Genomic DNA, 13,456 nt, shown 5'->3' with positions numbered 1-13,456 from the left:
GTGCGGGCCAATGCCTTCTCTGGCCGGTCTAGGAGATGGATATTAAATGTTCACCACCTGTGCCAATAGCCCCCTCTCCTGGGTGCTTCAAAAATATTATAGAATACCCTACAATTTTAGCCATCTGGCAACTCTTGGTTTGTGTTCTCATTACACCTCTTGTTCACAAAAATGATATTGGTAAATAAACCACCATATACAGTATACACATTTTAGTGTTTATTATCTGACCCACCATATATACACATTTTAGTGTTTATTATCTGCATATCTTTAAGTTTACACAATAACCTTAAACAGGATAACTTCAAAACCTTAAACAGGATAACTTCAAAATTTCCAAAAAAAAAAAAAAAAAAAAAAAAATTAAAAATGTTGTACGTCCAGAAATATAGTTTTTCAGCCCTGGATGACCAGCTCAATTTTAGTATCACGTCACACGACGATCCTCTTGTGTCTCCTGTTCACTCCATCTGTGTAGTATCATGTCGCACGGCTATCCTCTTGTCTCTTCTTCACTCCACCTGTAATAAAAACTGACAACGTCAATTACTTACGTTTCGAAAAATTTATATACAAATGAAACTAATACGTTTGTATATTAGGGGAGATAAGCAGCAGTGAAATTATTAGGCCAGCCGCAACTTCAAGTAAATAGAGTAATTAAAGACAGAATAAGAGGAGTAGCAGCAGAAAATTGACAAAAAAAAAGTAGAAGCAGAAACTGTAGACAGAATAATGGTAGCAGCAGAAATTGGTAGACAGTAAGAGTAGCAGTGCAAATTCTAACTAAAATAAGAGTAGCAGCAGAAATTGTCAACATAATACAAGTAAACAAATTGTAGACAAAGAGTAGCAGCAGAAATTTGTAGACAACATAAGTGGCAGCAGAAATTGTAGACAGCATAACAGTGGCAGCAGAAACTTTAGACAGAATAAAAATAGCAGTGCAAATTGTTTGTCGAAAGAGTAGCAGATCAAATACTAGCCAGAATAAGAGTAGCAGCATAAATTGTAGATAGAATAAGAGTAACAGCAGAATATGTAGACAAAAGAAGAGTAACAGCAGAATATGTAGACAAAAGAAGAGTAACAGCAGAATTGTAGACAAAATAAGAGTAGCAGCAGATAGATATTGTAGACGAAATAAAAGTAGCAGCAGATAGATATTGTAGACGAAATAAGAATAGCTCCAGAAACTGTAGACAGAATAAGAGTAGCAGCGCAAATTGTTGTCAGAAAGAGAGTAGCAGAGGAAATACTAGCCAGAATAAAAGTAGCAGCATAAATTGTAGATTGAATAAAAGTAGCAGCATAAATTGTAGACAGAGTAACAATGGCACCATAAATTGTTGACAATAAGAGTAGCAGCAAAATTGTAGACGAAATAAGAGTAGCAGCAAAATTGTAGACAAAATAAGAGCAGCAGCAGAAGTTGAAGACAAAATTGTAGACAAAATAAGAGCAGCAGCAGAAGTTGAAGACAAAATAAGAGTAGCTCCAGAAATTGTAGACAGAATAAGAGTAGCGCCAGATATTGTAGACAGAATAAGAGTAGCAGCAGAATTGTGGACAAAATACGAGTAGCAGCAGAAATTGTAGACAAAATAATAGCAGCTCCAGAAATTTTAGACAACATAAGAGTAGCGCCAGATATTGTAGACAGAATAAGAGTAGCAGTGTAAATTGTTAGAAAGAACGTAGCAGAGGAAACACTAGCCATAATAATAGCAGTGGCAGCAGAAATTGTAGACAGAATAGCAGTAGCAGCAGAAATTGTAGACAGTAATAGCAGTAGCAGCAGAAATTGTAGACAGTAATAGCAGTAGCAGCAGAAATTGTAGACAGTAATAGCAGTAGCAGCAAAAATTGTAGACAGTAATAGCAGTAGCAGCAAAAATTGTAGACAGTAATAGCAGTAGCAGCAAAAATTGTAGACAGTAATAGCAGTAGCAGCAAAAATTGTAGACAGTAATAGCAGTAGCAGCAAAAATTGTAGACAGTAATAGCAGTGGCAGCAGAAATTGTAGACAGAATAAGAGTAGCAACGGAAATTTTAATCAGTTTTAAGTGTAACAGTTGAAAATGCAGTCTGAAATAAAGCCGCGCCAGTAAATGTAGACAGAATAAGAGCTGTGTAAATAGCTACAATAAGAGTAGCAGCAGAAACTGTAGCCAGACAAAGAGCAGCAGCAGAAATTTTATTCAGAATAAGCGGAATGGAAATTGCAGTCAGCATAAGGGTAACAGATGAATTTGTAGTCAGAACAAAAATAGCAGCAGATATTGTAGCTAAAATAATACCAGCCGTGGAAATAGTACCTAAAATATTAACAGCAATGGCAATATTACTTTAAATAATAGCAGTAGTAGCAATAGTATTTGAAGTAATAGAAACAGTGGCAATTGTGTTTAAAATATTAGCAGCAGTGGCAATAGTACTTGAAATATTAGAAGCAGTGGCTATAGTACTTCAAATATTAGAAGCAGTGGCTATAGTACTTCAAATAGCAGCAGCAGCGACTATACTTAGAATAGCAGCAGCAGTGGCAATAGTTATCAAAATAATAGAAACAGTGGCAATAGTACCTAAAATAATAGCAGCAGTGGCAATAGTAATCAAAATAATAGAAACAGTGGCAATCGTACCTAAAATAATAGCAGCAGTGGCAATAGTAACCAAAATAATAGAAACAGTGGCAATAGTACCTAAAATAATAGCAGCAGTGGCAATAGTGCCTAAAATAGCAGCAGCAGTGGCAATATTACCTAAAATAGCAGCAGCAGTGGCAATATTACCTAAAATAGCAGCAGCAGCGGCAATATTACCTAAGATAATAGCAGCAGCGGCAATAGTACCAAAAATGATAGCAGCAGCGGCAATAGGCTCTAAAATAATAGCAGGAGCAGAAATTTTAAACAATAATAGCAGGAGTAGTGTAGCGAGTATAAGAGCAGCACTAAAAATTATGTACAGAATAAGAGCTGTGAAATTGTAGCTAGAAAAAGTGTAACAGCCGAAATATTAGCCAGAGTATGAGTAGCAGTGCAAATTGTAGTTAAGAATATCAGTAGAAGCGCAAATTATAGCTAGAGTAGCAGCAAAAATTATTTACAGAAAGAGCTGTGGAAATTGCAGCCAGCATAAGAGTAGCAGTGCTAATTGTTGTCAGAATAAGTGTATTAGTGGAAATGGTAGATAGAATAAGAGCTGTAGTAATTGTAGACAGATTAAGAGCTGTGGAAACTGTACAGAGATATTAAGAGCTGTGGAAACTGTACAGAGATATTAAGAGCTGTGGAAACTGTACAGAGATATTAAGAGCTGTGGAAACTGTACAGAGATATTAAGAGCTGTGGAAACTGTACAGAGATATAAAGAGCTGTGGAAACTGTACAGAGATATTAAGAGCTGTGGAAACTGTACAGAGATATTAAGAGCTGTAAGAGCTGTGGAAACTGTACAGAGATATTAAGAGCTGTGGAAACTGTACAGAGATATTAAGAGCTGTTGAAACTATACAGAGATTAAGAGCTGTTAAAACTATACAGAGATGAGGAGCTGTTGAAACTATACAGAGATTAAGAGCTGTTGAAACTATACAGAGATTAAGAGCTGTTGAAACTATACAGAGATTAAGAGCTGTTGAAACTATACAGAGATTAAGAGCTGTTGAAACTATGAAAGATTAAGAGCTGTTGAAACTATGCAGAGATTAAGAGCTGTTGAAACTATGCAGAGATTAAGAGCTGTTGAAACTATGCAGAGATTAAGAGCTGTTGAAACTATGCATAGAGATTAAGAGCTGTTGAAACTAAAGAGAGATTAAGAGCTGTTGAAACTATGCAGAGATTAAGAGCTGTTGAAACTAGAGAGAGATTAAGAGCTGTTGAAACTATGCAGAGATTAAGAGCTGTTGAAACTATGCAGAGATTAAGAGCTGTGGAAATTCTAGTTATCATAGAAACAGTACTAGCAATTAGACAGAATAAGAGGAACAGAAGTTGTAGCAAAAAAAAAAGTTTACCAGCGGCAAGAAAAGAGCACTTGAGGGGTTGAAGCAAAACAAAAATTTTAAATAAGAATAGTAGTATAGTAACAAGAACAGTAGCAGCAAGTAGTGTGAAAGCTTCAAGAGGAAGAAAAAAATCCAGAAGAAGAAGAATATATCAAGTTCTTCGTTCTGACATTACCTGAACACTCATATTTTCTAAAACTTTCCTCTTCGCGTAGGTCGATTTAAGTCGTTTTATTCAGCGCAGCATATTTCCTTCAGGATCATCATTTGTGCTTGCCATGACTGTTCATCATTTACATCTGAAAATAATAAGAATTATTGAGGATTTAGGTAATAGTATGCTATTTAACATCTACCTCAGCTGAACATATTAAAAACTATAAATTCAGTTTCTCGAGTAATCGAAAGAAATTATTTCCCTTTCTGAGAAGAATAATTCAAGACAAATGGATAAAATTGTTAATTTCTTTTTAATATAAATTTAAATGTTTAAGAAAAAAAAATACTTGATATCTGAAACTTCCAGAAATAAATAAATAATCTTACTATGAAGAAGGATATTAATCTCTAATGGTTCAAAGCTTTGCTTCACCACTGTTTGTCTCTCATCCTTTCGTCACTTTCTGCCACATTTCCTGTAATGATTTGAGTGAATTAGTAGCCACCTACGCAGTTTTTAACATAAACCTCCCTCAATAAACACAAAATACTTTGCTGTTGGCGTACCCTTAACTCCATTTACTGTAGCTAAAAAAAATTCATATCTTAAAGAACATGGCATAACAATCAGAAAATAATCTAGGTAACCTGTCCTTTATAAAGAAATTTTCTTCTAAAATGATAGGCAAAAATATTTTCCCCCAAGTGATAAATGTAGGCCATAGTACACAAACTTAACCCTACGCTGAAAAAAAAAAATAAATAAATAAAAAATAAGACAAGACCTTTTTTTGACAATTTTTTCAAATTAGAGATTTTTCATTTATAAATTCAACTTTTTAAGAAACAAATCAATAACTGCGATTACCTATTGTTCATAAACCCTACAGGAAAGACTTCAGAATGTTTATTGACTTTGTAGAAAAAGGCTATAAAATATCATGTCATCGTAGAATTTTTTAAATGCCATAAAATATCATAGGTCATTATAGAATTTAAAAATATGCTATAAAATATCATAGGTCATTGTAAAATTCAAAAAGTACAATGAAATATAGGTCACTGTGGATTTTAAAATGCTATAAAATATCATAGGTCATTGTAGAATTTAGTAAAGTGCTATAAAATATCATAGGTCATTGTAGAATTTAATTAAGAGCTATAAAATATCATAGGTCATCGTAGAATTTAATAAAGTGCTATAAAATATCATAGGTCATTGTAGAATTTAATTAAGAGCTATAAAATATCATAGGTCATTGTAGAATTTAATAGTGCTATAAAATATCATAGGTCATTGTAGAATTTGATAAATTACTATAAAATATCATAGGTCAATATAGAATTTAAAAATATGCTTTAAAATATCATAGGTCATTGTAAAATTAAAAAAGTGCAATGAAATATAGGTCATAGTAGAATTTAAAATGCTATAAAATATAGGTCATTGTAGAATTTCGTAAAGTGCTATAAAATATCATAGGTCATTGTAGAATTTAATAAAGTGCTATAAAATATCATAGGTCATTGAAGAATTTAATAAAGTGCTATAAAATATCATAGGTCATTGAAGAATTTAATAAAGTGCTATAAAATATCATAGGTCATTGTAGAATTTAATAAAGTGCTATAAAATATCATAGGTCATTGTAGAATTTGATAAATTACTATAAAATATAGGTCATTGTAGAATTTAATAAAGTGCTATAAAATATCATAGGTCATTGTAGATTTTAAAAAAAGGCCATAGAATATCATAGGTCATTGTAGAATTTTTTAAAAATGCTATAAAATATCATAGGTCATTATATAATTTAAAAATATGCCATAAAATATCATAGGTCATTATATAATTTAAAAATATGCTATAAAATATCATAGGTCATTATATAATTTAAAAAAGTACTAGAAAATATCATAGGTCATTGTAAAATTTTAAAAAAGTGCTAGAAAATATCAAGAGGTCACTGTAGAATTTAAAAGGTGCTTTAAAATATCATAGTTCATTGTAGAATTTAAAAAAGGCTATAAAATATAATAGGTAATTGTAGAATTTAAGAAAAATGCTATAAGATATCATAGGTTAATGTAGAATTTTAAAAAACGCTATAAGATACCATAGGTCATTGTAGAACTTAAAATGCTATGAAATACAAGTTATTGTAGAATTTAAAATGTTACAAAATATCATAGATCAATGTAGATTTCAAAATGCTATAATATCATTGGTCATTGTAGAATTTAAAATGCTATAAAATATCAAGGTCATTGTAAAATTCAAAGAATTTACAGAATTAAATTCTTGTAAAACATATCGCTTTTTATTCATACATCTCTGTCTGGATTGATAAAAATCTTAGTTATACTGTACAAGTAAATTAAGTTTCCTAATCAAAGTAAAAACAATAAACGGGATTTCCCAATCAAAGTGACAAAAGTAAATGAGGTTTCCCAATCAAAGCAATAACAGTAAACAAGATTTCCCAATAGAAGTGATAAAAGTAAATGAGGTTTCATAATCAAAGTCATACTGCACAAATGAATGATGTTTCTTAATCAAAGTGGTAAAAGTAATTGAGGTTTCGTAATCAAAGTGATAAAAGTAAATATGTTTTCATAATCAAAGAGATAAAGTAAATGAGGTTTCCCATTCAAAGTGATAAAAGTAAATAAATTTTCGTGATAAAAGTAAATAAAGTTTCCTAATCAAAGTGATAAAAGTAAATTAGGTTACCTAATCAAAGCCATACAGTATAACTAAATAAAGTTTCCTAATCATAGTGGTAAGAGTAAATGAGATTTCATAATCTGGGTGATAAAAGTAAATGAGGTTTTCTAATCAAAATGATAAAAGCAAATAAGGTTTCCTAATCAATGTGATGAGTAAATGGAATTTCCTAATCCAAGTCATACTGTACAAGAAAATGAGATTTCCTCTTTTTTTTATTGAAATGTGTTATTATTATTGTTATTATTATTATTACTAGTCAAGCTAAAACCCTAGTAGGAAAAGCAAGATGTTATAAGCCCAAGGGCTCCAATAGGCCAGTAAGGAACGGAAATAAGGAAATAAATAAACGATGAGAATAAATTAACAGTAAATCATTCTAAAAACAGTAACAACGTCAAAACAGTTATGTCCTATGTAAACTATTAACAACATCAAAAACAGATATGTCATACATAAGCCATAAAAAGACGACTCCTGTCAGCCTGGTCAACATAAAAACATTTGCTCCAACTTTGAACTTTTGAAGTTCTACTGATTCAACTACCCGATTAGGAAGATCATTCCACAACTTGGCAACAGCTGGAATAAAACTTCTGGAATACTGTGTAGTATTGAGCCTCATGATGGAGAAGGCCTGGCTATTAGAATTAACTGCATGCCTAGTATTACGAATAAGATAGAATTGTCCAGGGAGATCTGAATGAAAAGGATGGTCAGAGTTATGAAAAAGAAGAGCCATGGATGCCTGGTGGTTTATCAAGAAGTTGCTTTTTCCTTATCTGTTTCTTTTCAATTTGAAAACATCCTTACCGTCCTCCCTTCAGTTGAAGGGGCTATCCTAGAGGGTATTTAGCCTTGCATCGTGTATCGGCTCCTTTATGTTGACCTGTTTTTCCTACTTTCTTTAATAGTCTATGGGTTTGATTATTCACTCTATTTGTATTTCTGTACATTTTGTTTTTATCACCATCCTTATTAATTTAGTTTTTAAGTATGAGGGATCTTTTTCATTATCTTTGAATATTATGTTGTCTGGAGACAGCGAAATCCAGGATTTCGTCAATGTCGTCTACTGTATGGCAATATTCGTGGTCTCCATGAAAATATTCAATACGTTACACTTGCGTCCATATGGCATGATATTCTTTTGTGGTCAGACTCTTTGGTTTCTGATATGAGGCACGCATTTGAGCTCATAACTGTTTTGGTAGCCAATAATTTTGAAACGGGATGCCATTCCTACGGCTAGGGAAAGGTCGGTATATATTAGGACGGAGTACCCTGCTTGTCATAAGTCCTGCTATGTATGTAGATGTCATCAGATTTGGCTAATAAATGTTAGTGGCAGGCGCAACAAATTCTATTTGTGTTCGAGCTACCGGAATACTGACTTGGATAACTATCTTTGACTGCCTTAGTTGATGATTTTAACGTTCACCTTAGGGAGTGGTTAAATTCTGTTTCTTCTACCGATCGCCATGGTTTAAGAGCTTGAGACTTTGCCTCTGAATCAGACTGTAAGCAAATAATGAGAGAAGCTACTCACAGGTCGGATAATTGCTTGAACCTCGTATACACTAACCCCCTGGCATTATAACAAGGTTGGTTGGTTCTCTAGTTGGGACATCTGATCATGCCTTGATTTCATTAGTAGTGAAGACTGACCAGCCTGTCCTGGTGTATCATAGGCATGTTTTATTTATATGAAATCTCAAGCAGACTTGAACAAGATTTTGAGTGATCTTTTGGGCTTGAATTGGTCACAATAGTATAGTAGTGTTGATCTTGTTAGCCCTTTGAATGAGAATCTAGTCAACATAATTGATAGGCTTATCCCTTCTCGTGTGCTTAGATACCGAGTGAAGGACAAACATAGTTCAATGAAGATTGTATAGTCTTATTTGAAGAAGCAGGTGGCCTATCATCTTTGGATGGGTAACATCACATTTGACTTGGAATAACCATACTCAGCTTGAAGCTTCCCCTCAAAGTTTATGGTCCAACTGAAAAGGACTACAATTCAACTATAAGAGAGACCCTTTCTGGTACACACCAGGAACATAAGTGGTGACTATCCTTAAATCTGCACTCTTTGGTGTAGATGCAACAATTCCTCCTTTACTTAAACCAGATGGTTCTTGCACTCGCTGTCCAAAGGAAAAGGCAACACTTTAGGCTGACGTGTTCAGAGGCTAAACTAACCAGTTAGCTTTTCGATCTCGTGAAATAAATCTTGATGGACCTTGATGCTTGTGGAGGTGTAGACCCAAATGGTATTTTCCCCTCATTCCTGTTTTCCAGAGGCTAAATTAACTAGTTTAACTTTTAGATCTCGTGAAATTAAACCTCTTGATGGACTTTGATGCTTATGGAGGTGGAGACCCAAACGGTATTTTTCTTTCTTTTATAAAGACTGCAGATTTCTTAGCTCCAAAGTTGTGTTATTTTGTGCAATTTTGCAAGGAGAGCTTTTAACACTTGTTGGAGAATTGGTAATGTTACTGCACTATGAACATGTGTTTGTGGTAGCTCAAGTCCAACTGATTACTGCCCCGTTTCCATAACTTCCATATCAAGTTTTTGTACGTCTTTTGGCAAAACATCTTAATATTGCAATTTGGTTTCGGTAAAAACCTTGGAGCATGTGATGCCCTTCTTACAATTTATAAGGCTGTACAGAAATCCCTTAATTGTGGTTAGGAAGTTCGTATGATGGGCCTTGATTTTAGAGTTACCTTTGAGTTTGACCGTGTTAATCATAAGGACCTTTATTTTAAACTCAAAACAGCTGAGAGTGGTTGGGTCGTTTCTTAGCATTATTATTGAAATTTTAAGTAATAGATTACAATAAATTTTTGATGGTGTTCCTCAGGGTAGTGTTCTTGGCCTATTACTTTTCATACTATATACACATTTATATGCAGATGATGCTACACACGCTGCATTACTTCCACCTCCTGAATGTAGATCGGGGTTCTGAATACCTTAATAGAGCTCTAGCTAAAATTAGTGCATGGTGCAAATTATGGGACATGAAGCTGAATCTTAACAAAACTCAAGTATGATTATAAGTAGGTCAAGGAGAGTGGCTCCTCAACAAAGAGCTCTCGACATAGTTAATGTTTCTTTAACTCTGAATGACTTAATATTTTAGGTGTGTCTTCTATTGCACAAAAAAATTGGCTTATTGAGAAAGTCTTTCAAGATTTTCGGTGATCAATCTATTCTAAAGTAGTGTTAATTCTTTCATTTCACCTTTAGAGTATTGTTCGTTCTCCTGTCTGGACTTTAGCTGTTGATTATCAACTTAATTTGTTGGACAGGAACTTACGGTTTATTAAATTTCTTATTCCTGATCTAGATATTAACCTTTGGCACCGTCGTTCAATTAATTCATTATGCATGTTGCATAAGATTTTTTATAATTCTGACCATCCTTTACATTTAGATCTTCCTGGACAGTTCCATCCTGTACGTAATACTAAGTATGCAGTTAATTCTAATAGTCAGGCCCTCTCCATCATGAGGCTCAATACTACACAATATTCTAGAAGTTTTATTCAAGCTGCGACCAAGTAGTGGAATGATCTTCCTAATCGGGTAGTCGAGTCTGAAAGCTTCAAAAGTTCAAACTTGCAACAAATGTTTTTATGTTGAACAGGCTAACATGAGTCTTTTCATAGTTTATATATGAAATATCTGTTCTGTTGGTACAGTTTTTAAAATATTTTATTTAAAATTATCATTATTTCTCAGTTTATTTCCTTATATCCTTTCCTCACTGGGCTACTTTTCCCTGTTGGAGCATTTGGGCTTATAGGACCTTGCTTTTCTATTTTATTTAAAATTATCACTTTCTCAGTTTATTTCCTTATATCCTTTCCTCACTGGGCTACTTTTCCCTGTTGGAGCATTTGGGCTTATAGGACCTTGCTTTTCTACCTGGGGTAGTAGTAGTAGTAGTAGTAATAGTAGTAGTAGTAGTAGTAGTAGTAGTAGTAGTAGTAGTAGTAGTAGTAGTAGTAGTAAAAAGTAAATGAGGTTTCCTAATCAATGTGAAAAGTAAATAAAGTTCACTAATTTAAGTGATAACGTAAATGAAGTTTCCTAATCAAAATGATAGAAATAAATGATGGTTTCAAATTATTGGAACCAAGACACCATATGTCTACTGTAGGTTCTAGAGCTTTCAAATATGGGGCCCCGAAACTATACAACAAGCTTCCACTAGATTTCCGTAAGAATGAAGATATTAAGGCTTTCGCGAACATTTAGTTCTCTAAATGTTTCGCTTATGTGGATTTGACAATAAACAAGCAACAAGCGGTGTGAAATTCTGAATGCCTTGGAATGTACAGATAACATGAATGCCAAGGACCTGTGTCAGTAAAGTAAAAAGTAAGTATATGTCCATTAACGGATTCTATGAAAACTAAGAATCTCAGCACCGAGGCTTATCATGATTGATGTTGAACTGTTGCATGAGAGAGACAGAGAGAGAGAGAGAGAGAGAGAGAGAGAGAGAGAGAGAGAGAGAGAGAGAGAGAGAGAGAGAGAGAGAACGGGGGTCAAGTTGAAAGGCTGTAACAAGTAGATTGAAAGGCTAGATTTTTTTCTCCATTATTTTCCAAGTTCTGACTGACTGCTAAATTTAAGAACTATTTTCATTAAGTACAAATGTGTAAGTGGATTAAACAGAATGATAGAAAATTTTAGTTTTGATTTTGGGAATACTTATCTATGAAGATGGGCAATATGATGTGCTAGGCCTAGGTGCAACAAAAAGAAGGGGTCAACTAGGTTAAATAAGTGAAAATTACGAGTTTGTATAAGAATATGGAACAGCACCACCATGGAGGAGGATAGGCCTACATGTAATACTACAATATTTAAGCATTTGACGAACGTTCTTGCCGTACATTCGCTTACAATTTTCCTGAACTTCATCTTCCTAACATTAATTACTATGCTAGTTTTGCCTTATGAAAGTAATAATCCTCCAGTAAAGATTAAATATCTCAGATTTTTCAATATTTATACAAGACCTCTGATCGAGAAAATAGAAGTTCTCAAGGAACCAGATCTCTGAAATCAAATCGAAACAATTCTTTAAAATTTGCTTCATCTGAACAGTGGCAAAGCTGGAACCTGATATCAGTTACCGAAGCCAAATCTGCAGCTACTTTCTCCCATGATTATCATTTCTTTCATTATCTCTAATTGTGACATAGCTAAAGAATGTACCAATTCAATGTTTAAAAATTTGGCATTGAACATCAAGGTACTTTGCTCCAAGATAAACTTTTAAGATATATTGCTTCTGGAAAATGTGTTTAGCTCTTAAATAAACGGACTTATTCTGTCTTTAAAGATAATCAGAAAAAAATGTATAACCGAACTGATTTTAATTATTGAAAAAATTATCTGGTGCGAGCTTTATATTTTACAATTCTCTTTGAAATGCCAGGAAAAACACTGGCTCGGTAAAGGAAGGAACTGTTTTTAGAATCAAGAATATGCCTAATGGACATACCCCTAAACGTAAAACTTAGCTTCTGCAGGATAATCAAAATTTTCAATTAAAATTTTCCATTAGGAGTATCAAACACACTACCTGGGTGTTACAATAATTTATTTGCAAAACTTTCGCTTAGGAGTATCAAAACAATTTCTGGGTAGTTATTTATTTGCAATTTATTTGCAATAGCTCTTTCAACGAGTATAAAAGCGGATCGCATTGAATTGAATCAAACCAATGCCATTGATAAGTTAGCAAAATTAGATAAAACAATTTGTTTCCTAAGTTTTCCTTTAAACATTCCTATTGTGCAAATATCTAGATTAAATTAATTCCAGCAACATTCAGCGGTGAAAACCTTTATATACAATTATCGATCATGTTTAACCTGACATTTAATATAATCCCATCGTATTTCGTCGAAATTTTACCAGAACAAACTATTAATTCATTGAATTGAAAAAAAAACGAAACATTTCAGATTCCAGTAACAAAAGTGACTATCTTTAGTGTAAAATTACATTAAGAAATTGAATTTATTATAGTTACAAAGTTAAATGCTAAAACTCAAACTATAGCCTTAGGTCTTCCCCTCTGTTCCGATGAAGCATCTTTTACTCTGTAGTAATACAAGAAAATATATCTTGAACTGCAATCACTTGCCTCCAGCCTGTAGTGTTCCATCTGGCCAGTAGTGTTCCATCTGGCCTGCCGTTTTCCATCACTTGTGATAATAGCGTCCTACTTGGAAGTCTCCAGTTACTGAGGTTAGCATTCCTTTAGTGTCCAGTTCTAGGAAGCGTAGTTTTGTGGTCAGATACAGCTTTCAGGATAAACTATTTTCCTGAAAGAATAAACAAATTACTCAACACTTTAAATCAGAAAACAGATTTAAGAAAACTTATAATCTGGTAGTAGTGAATAGAACAGTAGTATCTAAAAATTTACTGTGTATTATAATTTTTAAAAAAATGACAAATTCTGAGGTAATTTGTATTTTTCCTAACGATACAAACCTTTAGCTATTTA

At 33.3% G+C, this 13,456-nt stretch overlaps 1 long non-coding RNA gene across 1 annotated transcript in view; it reads right to left on the bottom strand.

The window, feature by feature from the left end:
- Positions 1–384: 384 nt before the first annotated feature.
- Positions 385–13,456, bottom strand: part of LOC137630138 (uncharacterized) — a 30,630-nt gene continuing 17,558 nt past the window's right edge. Inside the window, exons 3-6 of the long non-coding RNA XR_011041670.1 lie at positions 13,091–13,271; positions 4,566–4,654; positions 4,195–4,318; positions 385–524 (exon numbers count right to left, since the gene is read on the bottom strand). This is a non-coding gene — a long non-coding RNA (uncharacterized lncRNA). The remainder of the gene's footprint in view (positions 525–4,194; positions 4,319–4,565; positions 4,655–13,090; positions 13,272–13,456) is intronic.

This window comes from Palaemon carinicauda, chromosome 38 (assembly GCF_036898095.1).
Source record: "Palaemon carinicauda isolate YSFRI2023 chromosome 38, ASM3689809v2, whole genome shotgun sequence".
NCBI lineage: Eukaryota > Metazoa > Arthropoda > Malacostraca > Decapoda > Palaemonidae > Palaemon > Palaemon carinicauda.
Note: the sequence above shows the minus strand (reverse complement) of the source record. Positions and strands in the feature narration are given on the sequence as shown.